The 13,408-nt window shown below is 40.5% G+C and overlaps 1 pseudogene across 1 annotated transcript; it reads right to left on the bottom strand.

The window, feature by feature from the left end:
• Positions 1–10,874: 10,874 nt before the first annotated feature.
• LOC307111331 (small ribosomal subunit protein eS27-like) lies at positions 10,875–11,125 on the bottom strand (annotated as a pseudogene). The gene has a single exon. The product of its transcript is annotated as a small ribosomal subunit protein eS27-like (transcript).
• Positions 11,126–13,408: the final 2,283 nt, after the last annotated feature.

The following is a 13,408-nucleotide window of genomic DNA, read 5'->3' as shown; positions in this document are numbered from 1 at the left end:
ACAACTGTTTTCATATGTTACATAAATTCACTATTTTCTTCAGAATCAATTATCCTGTATAATAAAGTGCTAATATGCTAATTAGACTGAACAAGCAGAATGGCCATCCAGACGACCTTCCGGATGAAGCCGGGGCTGCGAGGGCCAAGCCCCTTGTACGAATTTCGTGCTTTGGGCCTTCAGTACTATTATAAAGAGGAAAAGTATCATTATTTTCATATTTTTAATGTTCTCTCTTTCCATTGCAATCATACAATACTTTGTATTTAAACTTTCAATACTCTTGTGCCTTTTGCACTTGAAAACAATGGAATGAGTAATGTTTGTCCGGCATCTCAAAGCCACGCTCCAGCACCAGGACCATGCCGTTGAATGGGGAATATTGCTTTGATGAGCACACCGAGGTGACTCTTACAGCCCCAGGCGTCTGTTGGTGTGGACCTGTTGCTTAGGTTTCGCTCTGGTGTGTCTGTAGGTAAGTGCAATGGTAGGTGAGCGTCCATATGTGGAAACACTTTGTGACAAAGAACTGCCCGGCCGTGGACGGGTTTGTGCAGACAGCGGTGAGCCCCTCCTCTCTGAGTGCAGTGAGGACTCCGTAGGGCTGCTGTAGAGGGGAACCTGCACGGGTGGGAAGTGGGCTGGACGACCTTTAGGCCCTTTCTGGCTTGAAATCACCAAGTTTCTAAGTTTTTGCTTAATGTCCCATTTGTCTTGAATTCCCTCCTGCTCTTCTTAAGTCCTTGTTCTTGAAAGTCAGCTGAGACAGCATCTTCCTCTCAGCGATCCTTCTCTGACATCTTTCTTCCCCCAAGATGGGTAAGCTGTCCTTTCCCAGTGTCTCCTTGAAAACACATACTGCTAACTTACACTACAAGTGCCTTATTTTAACAGTGATTCAAAATGTTTTTCATTATAATAGTTACCTAAGTACATTATAGGAACATTTTAAAAATAGCAGAATGCTGATAATTGATAGAATGATAATAGTAGCCTGCCCACATACTGTACTATGATAATGCTTGCAGCAACCTATCATGTAGGTGCTAGAATTACTCCTATTTCACAGATGAGGAGCTGAGACACAGAAGTTAAGTGTCTTGCCCAAGGTTACACAAAAAGTAACTGAAGGAACTGGCTTTTGCTCCAGACTAACCATCATGCTATAAACAGCATATACATAAAACCCACCTGTAATCCAATCTCACTGTCCAAAGACAATCCTATTCATATTTTAACCTGCCTCCTTCCATTTAATCACACACACACACACATTTAACATGCTTGTGGTCATGCAGGATATGAAACTATGTATCCTGCCTTTGCCTTTCTCATATAATATTTTAACATAAGCATTTTAATATTAAAAAAACATTTTGCAAACATTATCTTAAATGGTTACAAAATATTCTATATTGTGGATGTACCATCAGTAACTTTACCAAATCTCTTTTATTGAAATAGACAGTTTGTAATAGTCCACTATTATAAGTAATGATGTAGTGAAAATCTTCATGTTGGAAAGGTTGGCTTGTTGTTATTGTGTATTCTGGGTTATTCCTTGAGATAATTTTGCCAGACTTTTTTTTTTCAATATATTTTATTGATTTTTTTACAGAGTGGAAGGGAGAGGGATAGAGAGTTAGAAACATCGATGAGAGAGAAACATCCATCAGCTGCCTCTTGCACACCTCCTACTGGGGATGTGCCCGCAACCAAGGTACATGCCCTTGACTGGAATCGAACCTTGAGTCCGCAGGCCAACGCTCTATCCACTGAGCCAACCCGGTCAGGCCTGCCAGACTTTTAAGGCCATTCTCCTTTGATGCTCATCCTTCCCATGAGCTTGCCGTTCATGCTATTTAGGATACTTTCTCCACGCCACCCTGTCTCCTCTTCCTCTGGCTAACTCCTCTTCATCATTTAATAGACAGAGGGCCCTCCTCCATCCTCTCCTCTAGGATAGCCTTCCCTAATCACCCAAGGCTGAACTCAGCTCCCCTCACAAGTGCTTCTGTAACGCCTCCACTTTACCCCTCACAGCACTTCACAAGACGTGACTGTGTAAACAAGACGTGACTGTGTAAGTTTCAGAAGGGCTGGACAGTGTCTGCTTTGTTCAGCGTTTCCCCCATGGATCTAGTCCAGTGCCTGGCATATAGCAGGCACTCAAAAAATATTAGCTGAGACATTAAAATATTTCATGCATATTGCCAACTCGTTTTCCTATTTGCCTCTGTTTACACTTTTACCAATAAAATATGGGAGTGCCTCTTTCACAGTAGCTTAGCTAGAATATCATTACTATTATTGTTACTTGCTAATCAGCAGGTGAAAATGGCACTACATTTTTGTTTTAACCAACTCGATATTAATTAGGTATTTATATGTTCCCCGCTGGCCTCCAAAGTCTTCAAGAGTAAAGGCAATCTTGTCTTTGTGACCCCAGCACCAAGCAGAGTGTCCGTATGTAGCCGATTATAAATATACATATGGAAAGGATACAAGATCTCTCTGTATCAGTTCTTACCCTGCATTGAATCTATAGTTATCTCAACAGGAAATGTTAACAAAGACTTGTTGCTCTGTGCTGACATAACCCTCACCCCCACTTGGAAGGGAGAGAAAACTAGTGGGCTTTGAGGAGCAGTGGCTGGGAGTCCCACCTGCTTTCCTTGGGGACAGAGATTGATAGGCAGCAGGTACAACAGAGAGGACATTTGAGATTCCAACAGTCTTGATTTTCATTCTGGTTTCAAAGCTTTGGGTAAGTTACTTAACCACTTTTTGTTTCTGTGTTCTCGTCTGTAAAATGGGTCGTGGAGGACTGCCTGTTTAATGAAAAGGCCCGCCGATGACTGGCCTGCCTGTGCCCGGACCCTGGCAGATAGTGCTCATCAAAAGGCGGCCATCTCCCCCTCACCCAGCTGCCTCCCACCCCAGTCCTGATTGCTTACCTATAATACACAAAAATATACTTACTTTTAGCGCCTGTAACTTTGCACAGAAATAACGGTCACTTTCACAGTCCACTACTAAAATTAATTCCTTTTTGTTAAGACAGTGTTAATAGAACTTTCTGTGTTGATAGAAATATTCTTATGGCTTAGAACAGTGGTCGGCAAACTGCGGCTCGCGAGCCACATGCGGCTCTTTGGCCCCTTGAGTGTGGCTCTTCCACAAAATACCACGGCCTGTGCGAGTCTATTTTGAACAAGTGGCGTTAGAAGAAGTTTAAGTTTAAAAAATTTGGCTCTCAAAAGAAATTTCAATCGTTGTACTGTTGATATTTGGCTCTGTTAACTAATGAGTTTGCCGACCACTGGCTTAGAACATGGCTAGTGCCACTGACGAACAGAATCATTTTACATTTTATTTAACTGATGGATTTTAAACTTAGTCACATGTGGCTACCATGTTGGACAGGGCAGTGTAAAGACAGCACCGGTGTCTGGATGAGGCTCACGTAAGCAGGCAGTGCCACAGGAGCGATGAATTTGCAGACATTAACCCCACGGTCATTGGAGTTGCCAGCATAACTGGCCGACCGCTTTTAAGACTAAAGGGAATGAGACAGGGGAAAGCGATCTTAATAGGACAATGAATGAGGCAACAGGATGGGGGATTGAGAAGTGTGAGCAGGTGGGCTTCGGCTGGGGGCATTTCAGAACTGATTCAGGTTCCGAATGGCTTGGGAAGAGAGTAGTATTAAAAGGGAGAAGTGAAGGCAAATGGCAGAAAGAGCAAGTTTGCTGAATATAAACACCGTTGTAAATTTACCAAGACCTAATCCTGAAAGGCAGAGAGAGAGAGAGAGAGAGAGAGGTTTAGCATTTACTTGGGAAACTTGCTTGCATTTCTTAAAGGCCTTTGAAGAACTAAGACTATAATTGAATACCAAAGCCAAAACGAAGAAATTACAACAACAAAAAAATTGGCAATCTCTCCAACTTCCAATAAAGGAAAAATAATGTTGTTTTTTAAGTCTTTGCTAAGCCTGGTGATTGCCCCCCCCCCCCCCCCCCCAGTAATTGAATTATTTAGGTATTCGTTCACCTGCTTCTCTTTAGATTTGCCTGTCCCGTCAGAGGTGAAATGTGCAGTGAATGGGAGCAGAGATGGATTGCAGTATCTTAGTCAGTTGAAATTCTTGCTGGCCTCATCGAAGTTGCCTGTGAGTTTGGAAGAAGCAAGAGAGTGATGGGGAGAAGAGAAATAGGTTACTAAACTTTCTTTTTATGGATGTCTTGTAACCAGACTTAAATCTGGAGGGTGTACCCTCTTTCCCAAAGCACATCCGTCCTCTTCAATCTCCTCTTTAAAGATGAAGACCCTGCGCCTCAGCAATGCAGGTTTCTTTCCTGTGTGGCTCCCCGAGTGGCTGGCAGGGCTGGACCTGGAACCCGAGACCCCTCCGGCAGCCGCTCCGGGCACTGTCCTCTCCTCGGGCTGCAGCCGTGGAACAGGCATCTGTACTGCTGTGTGCCTTACTGAGAAAACCGTCACCTTTTGATCTTCATTTATTGTTTCTCCTAAACATACAGACAGACTTGCAACGTGGTTCTTTTTGTTCTTTTAGCCCCAGATGACACGACAGATCTTGACACCTGTTATGGCATTCTGGAAGTGGATGCAATCCAGTTCGATAGCAAGTACTATAAACATATGCGTAACGCACGGTGCTACTTTAAAGCTGGGGCAAACCTGTGGTTGTCCAGTTTTACTGCTCACTTTAGAGATAAGGGAACTGCGGTGTCAGATAAATCGGGCCACTTGCCCAGGGTCCCAGGGACAGGGGGGTTAATACACACCTGACTCTGGAGCCCTGTTCTAACACCAGGCTAGGCCCTTCCCCCCTAACCTGACATGGTTTCAGCATCACAGCATGTGCGTTTCACTTTGAGGTGTGTCCCTGTGGAACAGTGAGTTGTAGATCTGGAAGGAGGGTTTTGAGTAACTTAAATATCAGATCCTGGCATCCAATGAAGAACTGGGCTCAGCTGTCCAAACTAATGGTCTTCGGTGATCTAACTCCATGGAAAATCTCACAGTCCTCTGTTTGATAGTGAGCAGGCGGTCACAGCTGTATCTCACATACCTGCCAAAGCCCATCTGCTCTCTGCTGCCCACACCAGAACGTTGCTTCATTTCCATGGTGGAATTGACTCAGCTGATCTTTAAAAGCTTAACCTCATATAATTTGAGGCAACTTTGTTCTCACTTCCTTTGGTTTTCCAGCGTTCTCTCTCGTCTCCGTCTCTCTGTGTCTGTTTCTGTTTCCTGTACTCTGAGCAGAGAGACTCTCTCTGACCAGGTCTCCAGAAGAGCAGACAGGAGGCTACTGAGCACTGCATTTGGCACAGAGAGAACACACTTACAGGAAATGCTTGCACCCAAGAGTTTTTTTCCTTCACCTCAAAATTTGCATTCCAGAACTCTACCATGAGAGGGAAATATGCCAGAGAGTATGGAACATCTGCTCCGACATTGGTATTACTGAGATGTCTGGGGCTCCCTGGAGTAGGGGTGACGGGAGCCAGATGATGCTCCTGAGGAGATTTGCCGATTTAAAAAGTGGCATCTGTGAAAACCTAGTAAGAATATAAGGAATGTGCTTGAACAGATGGTATAAGAAGAATATTGGAACAAAACCATTTTTCTGAAAAATCTTTAAGGATTAATAAATGTGGCAAAGGGAAGGGATTCCAAGTGATTTAGAATGACTCGATTATATTATTCAAATTGCCTATGTACTTTTACTCCAAAGACTGTATTTTTTTTTTTTGTATAGGTCAATAGTTATCAGTCATGGTAAAATAATATAGTATAGGTGAATACTTTCTGTGTAGCTTTCTAAAACATCATATTTCTTCATTGCAAAGTTTACTCATAAAATCGGAGCAGAAGAGTTAAACCTTAGGTGATGAATGTGTGTGGGAATTGCACATACTGAAAAGCATAAATAATAGATTTAAAGAAATATATTTATGGTTATATTCTGTGGATGTGGACGAAACTTTAAAGCAATGTAGCTGACTGTAGAGAACTTATGAGAAAAGTCAGTTTTCTGGACTGAAGATCAAATTGGAATAGATTAGCAAGGCATTGCCAAAAAGATTTATGGAATAGATACAAAGTATTATCATGGAAATAGCATCTACGTGTATGTAACCCTGTGCTCGGTGCTGTTAAAGGTCTTGTGATTGATAAGTAGGTTATTCTTTCAAGAAAGGTAATGATTTTCCTTGCCTCCATAATTTATATTCTTGATTTATTTTAAAATTAATTTGGCAAAAGTTAATTTTAGCTCCTATAAAAGAACATCACAGCCTAGTTGGTTTGGCTCAGTGGATAGAGTGGACTGAAGGGTCCCAGGTTTGATTCTTGTCAAGGGCACATGCCCAGGTTTCAGGCTTGATCCCCAGTAGGGAATGTACAAGAGGCAACCGATCAATGATTCTCTCTCATCATTGATATTTCTATCTCTCTCTCCCTCTCCCATCCTCTCTGAAATCAATACAAACATTTTTTTTTAAAAAAAAACATCACAAAATATGACTAAGCAAAGTCCAATTTTAGAGGTTTTATTACACGCATATTTTAGGATTACCTTCAGCAACAGGAAGCTGAAAGAATTCTACATGCAGGTATTGTTTTTCTCCTATGAAATTATGCCCAAAGATTGGCAGTCCATGGCTGGTGGAGGCCAAAGGCGTCATCAAGAATGCAGGCTCCTCCAGATTATTTGTGAACTACAAAGGTCCATCATTTGGTCCTAAATACAGATTCATTTCCTCACTCCTGTTTCTGGATAAGTAGGCCCTGCTGTGATCTCTATATCCAATGTCCACATTCTAATGTGAATATTTGCTCCAACCCACTGGTCATGCTTCTGGTACCTGGAGTTATTCAGAGCAATCTTTTAAATTGCATTGCTTAAAAAAATATACCAGATCAATATAAAAAAATTGACAACAGAGAAATGTACAAAGAAGAAATAAAATCCACTTTATATTTTACAACCCCAAATAACTGGTTAATATCATGGTGAATATTCATCCAGAAACTGTTATATCTCTCTATATCTCTACACACATATACTATATGTATACACATACATACATATGTCCACACATATAATCTATATATATAAAAGGCTAAGTGACCGGCCGACCGGCCGACTGGCTGACTGGCTGGTAGGTACGACGTGCACTGACCACCAGGGGGTAGACACTCAATGCAGCAGCTGCTGAGTGACCGCAATTTTGCAGAGTGCCCTCTCCCACTCCTGGACCCCTTGGGGGATGTCGGACTGCCAGTTTTGGCCCAATTCCCGCAGGCCAGGCTGAGGGACCCCACCTGCTGGAGGGACCCTGCTCACTCCGCAGACGCCGGTGCCTCTAGTTACATATAATTTTTCATAATGTGTAATTTCACACACCAATATTTATATATGTGTTTTTACATATACAGGATAAATGTAATATTCTATAACCTTTTTTATTCACTTAATAATAGGAAATAGTCATTTTTCCATATGTAGATTTTTTCCCAGATTTACATAATTTTTAATGGCCTTCCCGGTATTCCCTTGTTTGCATATACACTACTCATTGTCTAAGAACATATTAAAAGAGTTTGTACACCATCACAATGATTAGTTTTCCTCATGTCTAATGCCTTCTGTATATAATTGTACTACAAAAATCTCTCTAAATACTAGATTAGACTATACTCCTCAGACTATAATCTGAGAGGAAGAATGGTATGTTGAGAAAGTCAAGAGAAGTGAGTTCTAGTCCCAATGTGATGACTTACTAGCCATATGGATCTCAACAAATTGCATCTCTGTCTGGGCGTCAGTTTCCACATCTGTCATGTTGACATTCAATGTCTCTATATGTTATGATTTTCTAAAACTTTGTCTTTCATTACTGCTAAATCAGCTCCATGAGAACAGGGACTAGGTCTGGATTATTACTCACATGTAGCTGAGGCTAGCACTTAGTAAGTGCCCAGTAAAAACTTGCTGAATGACTGAATGAAAGTGCCACCTTCCCTGCATTCTGAATTATTCTCCTGTACCAAGCCATTCCCTGCTCCTTGCTTGTAGGCAGGTAAAACTAGAGGAATTGTTCAGAATAGTTTGTCTTTCCATTCAGTAAGATTTTATAGATTTATTTATTAAAGTTCTAAGCCTGCCTTGTTAAATTTCTTCGGAAATATTGTATTCACTCTATCTGCCATTGCAAATGAAATATCTCCCACATTTCCATTTTTAGGTGCTTATGCTAGCATGGTACAAAGTTATTGATCTTTGTGTATTTATCTTATATTGAGCCATCTTTTCAAATTATTTTATTCTAGCAATTTTTCTTTTTTTGTTAATACTCACACAAGGATATTTTTCCATTGATTTTTAGAGAGAATGAAATGGAGTGGGAGAGATAGAGAGAAACATTGATGTGAGAGAGACACGTTGATTGGCTGCCTCCTGCATGCACCCCAACCAGGGCTGGAGATAGGGCCTGCAACTGAGATACGTGTCCTTGACTGGAATTGAACCCAGGACCCTTCAGTCTGCAGGCCAATACTCTATCCCCTGAGCCAAACCAGCTAAGGTGCACATTTTTCCTTTTTAACTAGAGTTTCTAGGATTTCTGGAAACAAAATCATATCCTTAAATTGAGTTATCTCTGCTTTTAAATGTGTATACAGATTATACACATTTTCTTATCTTGAATTTGCTGATAGCTCCAAGACGATATTGACTAGTAAAGAAAATATATATATAAATAGGAAACTTACAAGGTACCAAAAGAAATGCCCAATAAACATATGCTGCAGCCATTTCAGTTGAGCCAGGAACAAGAAAATGATGCCAAATCCCACTTTTATATGACACAACACAGCATACTAAAAACAAATGAAAAATACTCAGTTTCATTGTTAATCATGTTTCAAAGTGACAAAAATTAAAAGAGCTATAACATTTATTGCTGATGGGGATGAGCCCTCTGAGTTGCTAATAGCATCTTCAAATACTCTCTATCAATACCTATTAAGATGAACAGTTCAACATATACACTGATACAGTAATCCCATTCTTGAGAATTGAGAAATACCTTATCTCCAGGACACTATTATTTTTGTTAATAATTTTTCCCATGTATAACTTGTCTTTTTCACTTTCTTTTTTTAATTTTTGTTTTATTATCTTAAAAAATAATTTTTTAGTTTTCAATTAGGGTTGACATACAATATTTTATTAAAATATTTTATTAGTTTCAGGTGTACACCCCAGTGATTAGACATTTGTATAATTTACAAAGTGATGACACCGATAAATCTAGTACCCATCTGACAACATTCATAGTTATTATGATATTATTGGCTATCTTCCCTATGCTGTACTTTACATTCCCATGATCATTCTGGTAACTATCAATTTGTACTTCTTAATCCCTTTACCTTTTTCACCCATCTCCCCAACTCCCCTCCTATCTGGCAACTGTCAAAATGTTCTCTGTATCTATGAGTCCATTTCTTTTCTGCTGTTTTTTTGATGTTTAATTTTATTCATTTTAATATAGTTAAATTTATCAATCGTTTTTTTAGCTATCATTTTTTTTCTGCTTAAAAAGTACTTCCATACCATAAAACCACACAGACATATCCTTAAATATTTTTTACTTTCAGAGTTTCACCTTTTACACTTAAGTTTTAAATTTACCTGGAATGCATTTGCTTGGGAATATGGCCTGAGACAGGGATACCATGTCACTTTCACCCCCCATGGATAAACTGTTGTTACAGTATTAATTATTAAATAATATCTTCTCCCTCAAGTGATATGCAGTGTTCCTTCTGGCATATATCACATTTCTATAGTTGTATAGGTCTCTAGTTTGTTTATTTCTGAGACAATCCCATACTGTTTTTAATTCCTGTTGATATAAAACTTTACTAAAAATTTTGAGATATGTGGGGCATGTTGCTCACTCTTATACTTTTTCTTCAAGAGTGTATTTTCTATCCTTGGGTCTTTGAATTTCCATATGAGTTTCAGAACCTGCTTTTCAAGTTAAAAACATTGTTTTTAATGTTCTGTTGGGGGTTTAGGTTAGTGAATTGATTTAATAAATCAATTTGAGAAAATTGCTATTGAGACTACTTAACATTTATCTCTGCCCTTATTTAGGTCTTTTCAAATGTCTGTCATTAAAGTTTTAAAATGTTCTTCTTAAGATTTTGACCATCTTTTATTAGATTTATTTTTCAGTAACTTAGATTTTTTTTTTTTTTGTATGACATCTCTGGTGGTTTTAAAGTATTCCTGCACATTCTTTGAAATGCCTCCCTTTGAAAGGTGGAGCTTAATGCTGATCTTATTAGGTATGGGATGGACTTACAGACTTGCTGCTAAGGAAAAAATAAAGCAGAAGTAATTCAGAGACTAGATCATAAATGGTACCATGCCGTCTTCCTTGCTCTTTCTCAGATCACCCTCTGTGTAGGAAGACAGCCGCCATGTCATGAGGATACACAAGCAGCCTTATAGAGAGGTCCACGTGGAGGTAACTGAGACCTGCTAATGCCCAGCAAGAACTGAGGCCTGCAGACTCCACCCACAAGGATGGACCATCTTGGAAGTGGGTCCTCTAGCCCCAGTCAAGGCTTCAGATGACTGCAGCCCCACCAACATGTGACTGCAGCCTGCAGGAGACCCTGAGGCAGTCCATCCAGCTGAGTCATCCCCGAATTTCTACCCTCAGATACCTCAAGAGGTAAGAGATAACCTGTTTTTTTGTTTGTTTGTTATCCAAAATGTGTTTATTGGGATGGTTCCCCACGTGTCTTGATTGAAGGTGCATTTAGTGCCGCTTCTTTATGAAGGAGCATCCTTTGTAAGCCTTGCTTTCCCTCCTGTCAGCTGACAGGACAGTGGAGCAACCGCCACACAGAACTACCGTTTGTGCGTGGCTAAAGGCAATGGTGATCTTACAGCAGCCTGGGCATTTCACATCCATGAAGCAGGAACCGGGGCTCTGCACCAGGCACGTCTTCTTGTGTCCCCTCGTCTCCGCTTCTGGAGAGGATGGAGGAGATCCTTAGCGAGAGGCATGTCATCATGAGGAGGTTGTCACTGCCGGACCATCATGTTTGTTATTTTAAGCCACTACATTTTGGGATAATTTATTACAGAAAAATACATACGTTATACATCTTTTTAAAAATTATGTTTTCTGTTTGTTGTTACTATAGAGAAAAAAAAATTATTTTTATTGATTTCAGAGAGAGGAAAGAGAGGGAGGGAGAGAGAGAGACATCAATGATGAGAGAAAATCATTGATTGTCTGAATGGAGCCTGCAACCCGGGCATGTGCCCTGACTGGAAATCAAACCCTGACCTCCTGGTTCATGCTCAACCATTGAGCCACACCAGCTGGGCAGAAGTTGACGTTTTTACATTATTCTTATAGTTAGCCTCTTTGATAAGTTCACTTATTAATGCAATAATAACAAATTTTCTATAGATTCTATTGGGTTGTAAACAATCAACAAAATACACTTAATGGCTGATTTTTTTCTTTCTTTCCATCCTTACATATTTTTCTTCTCTTAAGTAGATGGCTTGGTCTTCAGTATGATATTGATGAGAAACAATAATAGTGGGTATTCTTATCCTGTTCCTGATTTTAAGGGGATTTTTGGATACTTTTCCACTTAGGAATGTTGTTGCTTCCTAAGTTTCTAGTTTATATCCTTATTGGGTTAAGGCTGTTATTGCTTACCTCTCCTTGCTTTCCTCAATACACAATGCACACATGCATACACGTTAGTGTTGGTAGATCTGTAGTTTGGAGTTGCATGGAATTGATGAATTAGAAGAAACAAACATTCAAAGTGCTGTTGGATATTGCCAAGCCATCCTCCCAAAAAACTGCATCAACATAAAATTCCACAATAGTTTATGTAAATGAATGCTTTTCCATATCTCACCTAACCCTTTTTATCCTCAATGCAACCCCCACTTTCTTAATAATAATAATAAAGATCAGTCATATAGCCGTTACTGTGTTCCAGGCGCTGTTCAAACGCTTCATTTATATTAGCTTATTTTATCCTCACAACCACCCTTTGAGGTAGGTGTTATTGTTACCCCCAGTTTACATGTGAAAGACTATGGCCCAGGGAGATTAAATAACTTGTCTAAGGTTACCCACTATAAGTGATATAGTCAGGATTTTAACACAAGCTGTCTGGCTCCCACATTCTTGCTCTTAAACCTTATGCTGAATGGCTCTTTATAGCTAACAGCTATTGAGTGCTTGCCATGTGGCAAGAGCTGTTGCAACTCAGTCATCACAATCACCTTGTAAGGTTAAGTACTCTCATCACCCCCAGTACTTTGCATATTGTAGCGCATTATACATTTTTGTTCCTGAGTGGAAGCATTGGTTTGATGGTGGCTTGGTTGGGTGGTTGATCTTCCTATGCCTTTTGATTTCTCCAGGAGTGGTGCCTACAGGCCATCAGAATTTGCCCTGGGACTGGGGCTAGATTGAGACACACTCATGACTCAAGAAAAGGCATGTGGTTGTAGTTTGAATTTAGTAAGGATAGGATTCATAACCATTCTGAACAAGAGACTGTCTGAAAAGAGCAAGGGCTCAGGAAAGAGAAAGACTTGGATAAATATTCCCTTCCATTTACCAGCTATGGTTTCTTCAAATCCCCGAGTCTTAGATTTTTTCATATGTAAAATGAGGACACTAATAGTAACTTTGTAGTATTGTGAGAATTAAGTAAAATGGCATGTGTGATGTGTCTGGCCAAGTGCCTGGCATATGGCACTTGCTCTGCAAGTGTGAATTCCTTTGTCCTTCCCCAAGAGCAGCTGTGTAACAAGAGCACAGATCTCTATGTGTGAGGGTGTGGTAGGCAATTAGACAGACATGAACAGAGCAAGGACAATGGGGCAGGTACACAAGGTCACCAGGGTGGAAGTTCTGGGTGCCTAGCAACAGGCAAAACTGGGAAAACAAGGACCTCGCCCCCAGGGTAATCTTTCCTCCCCTAGCATATTGCTGGTCATTGAGTTTAGATCCCTCTAACTTGTTATATGGCTTGTCATGTGGTTCAGATCCTCCTCTGGCATGTTGCTAGTCATGTAGGATAAACCCCCTTAGAGGGGGAACGAAAAAGGGGATGAAACATTAAGCCCCCAGGACAATGGCATTCTGGCTCCTATCAAATACATCTAGGCCTCAGTTGTGCCTCAGCTCCAGGCCCAGAAGATCAGCAAAACCAGGACACCACAGCTGACCTCAGGACCGACCAGCTGCATTGACTAATGACCCCCTGCCCTGGTGCCAACCAATCAGTGGAAATCACAACCCTGAAA

Source organism: Cnephaeus nilssonii (assembly GCF_951640355.1).
Source record: "Cnephaeus nilssonii genome assembly, chromosome: 14".
In the NCBI taxonomy this organism is placed as follows: Eukaryota; Metazoa; Chordata; class Mammalia; order Chiroptera; family Vespertilionidae; genus Cnephaeus; species Cnephaeus nilssonii.
Note: the sequence above shows the minus strand (reverse complement) of the source record. Positions and strands in the feature narration are given on the sequence as shown.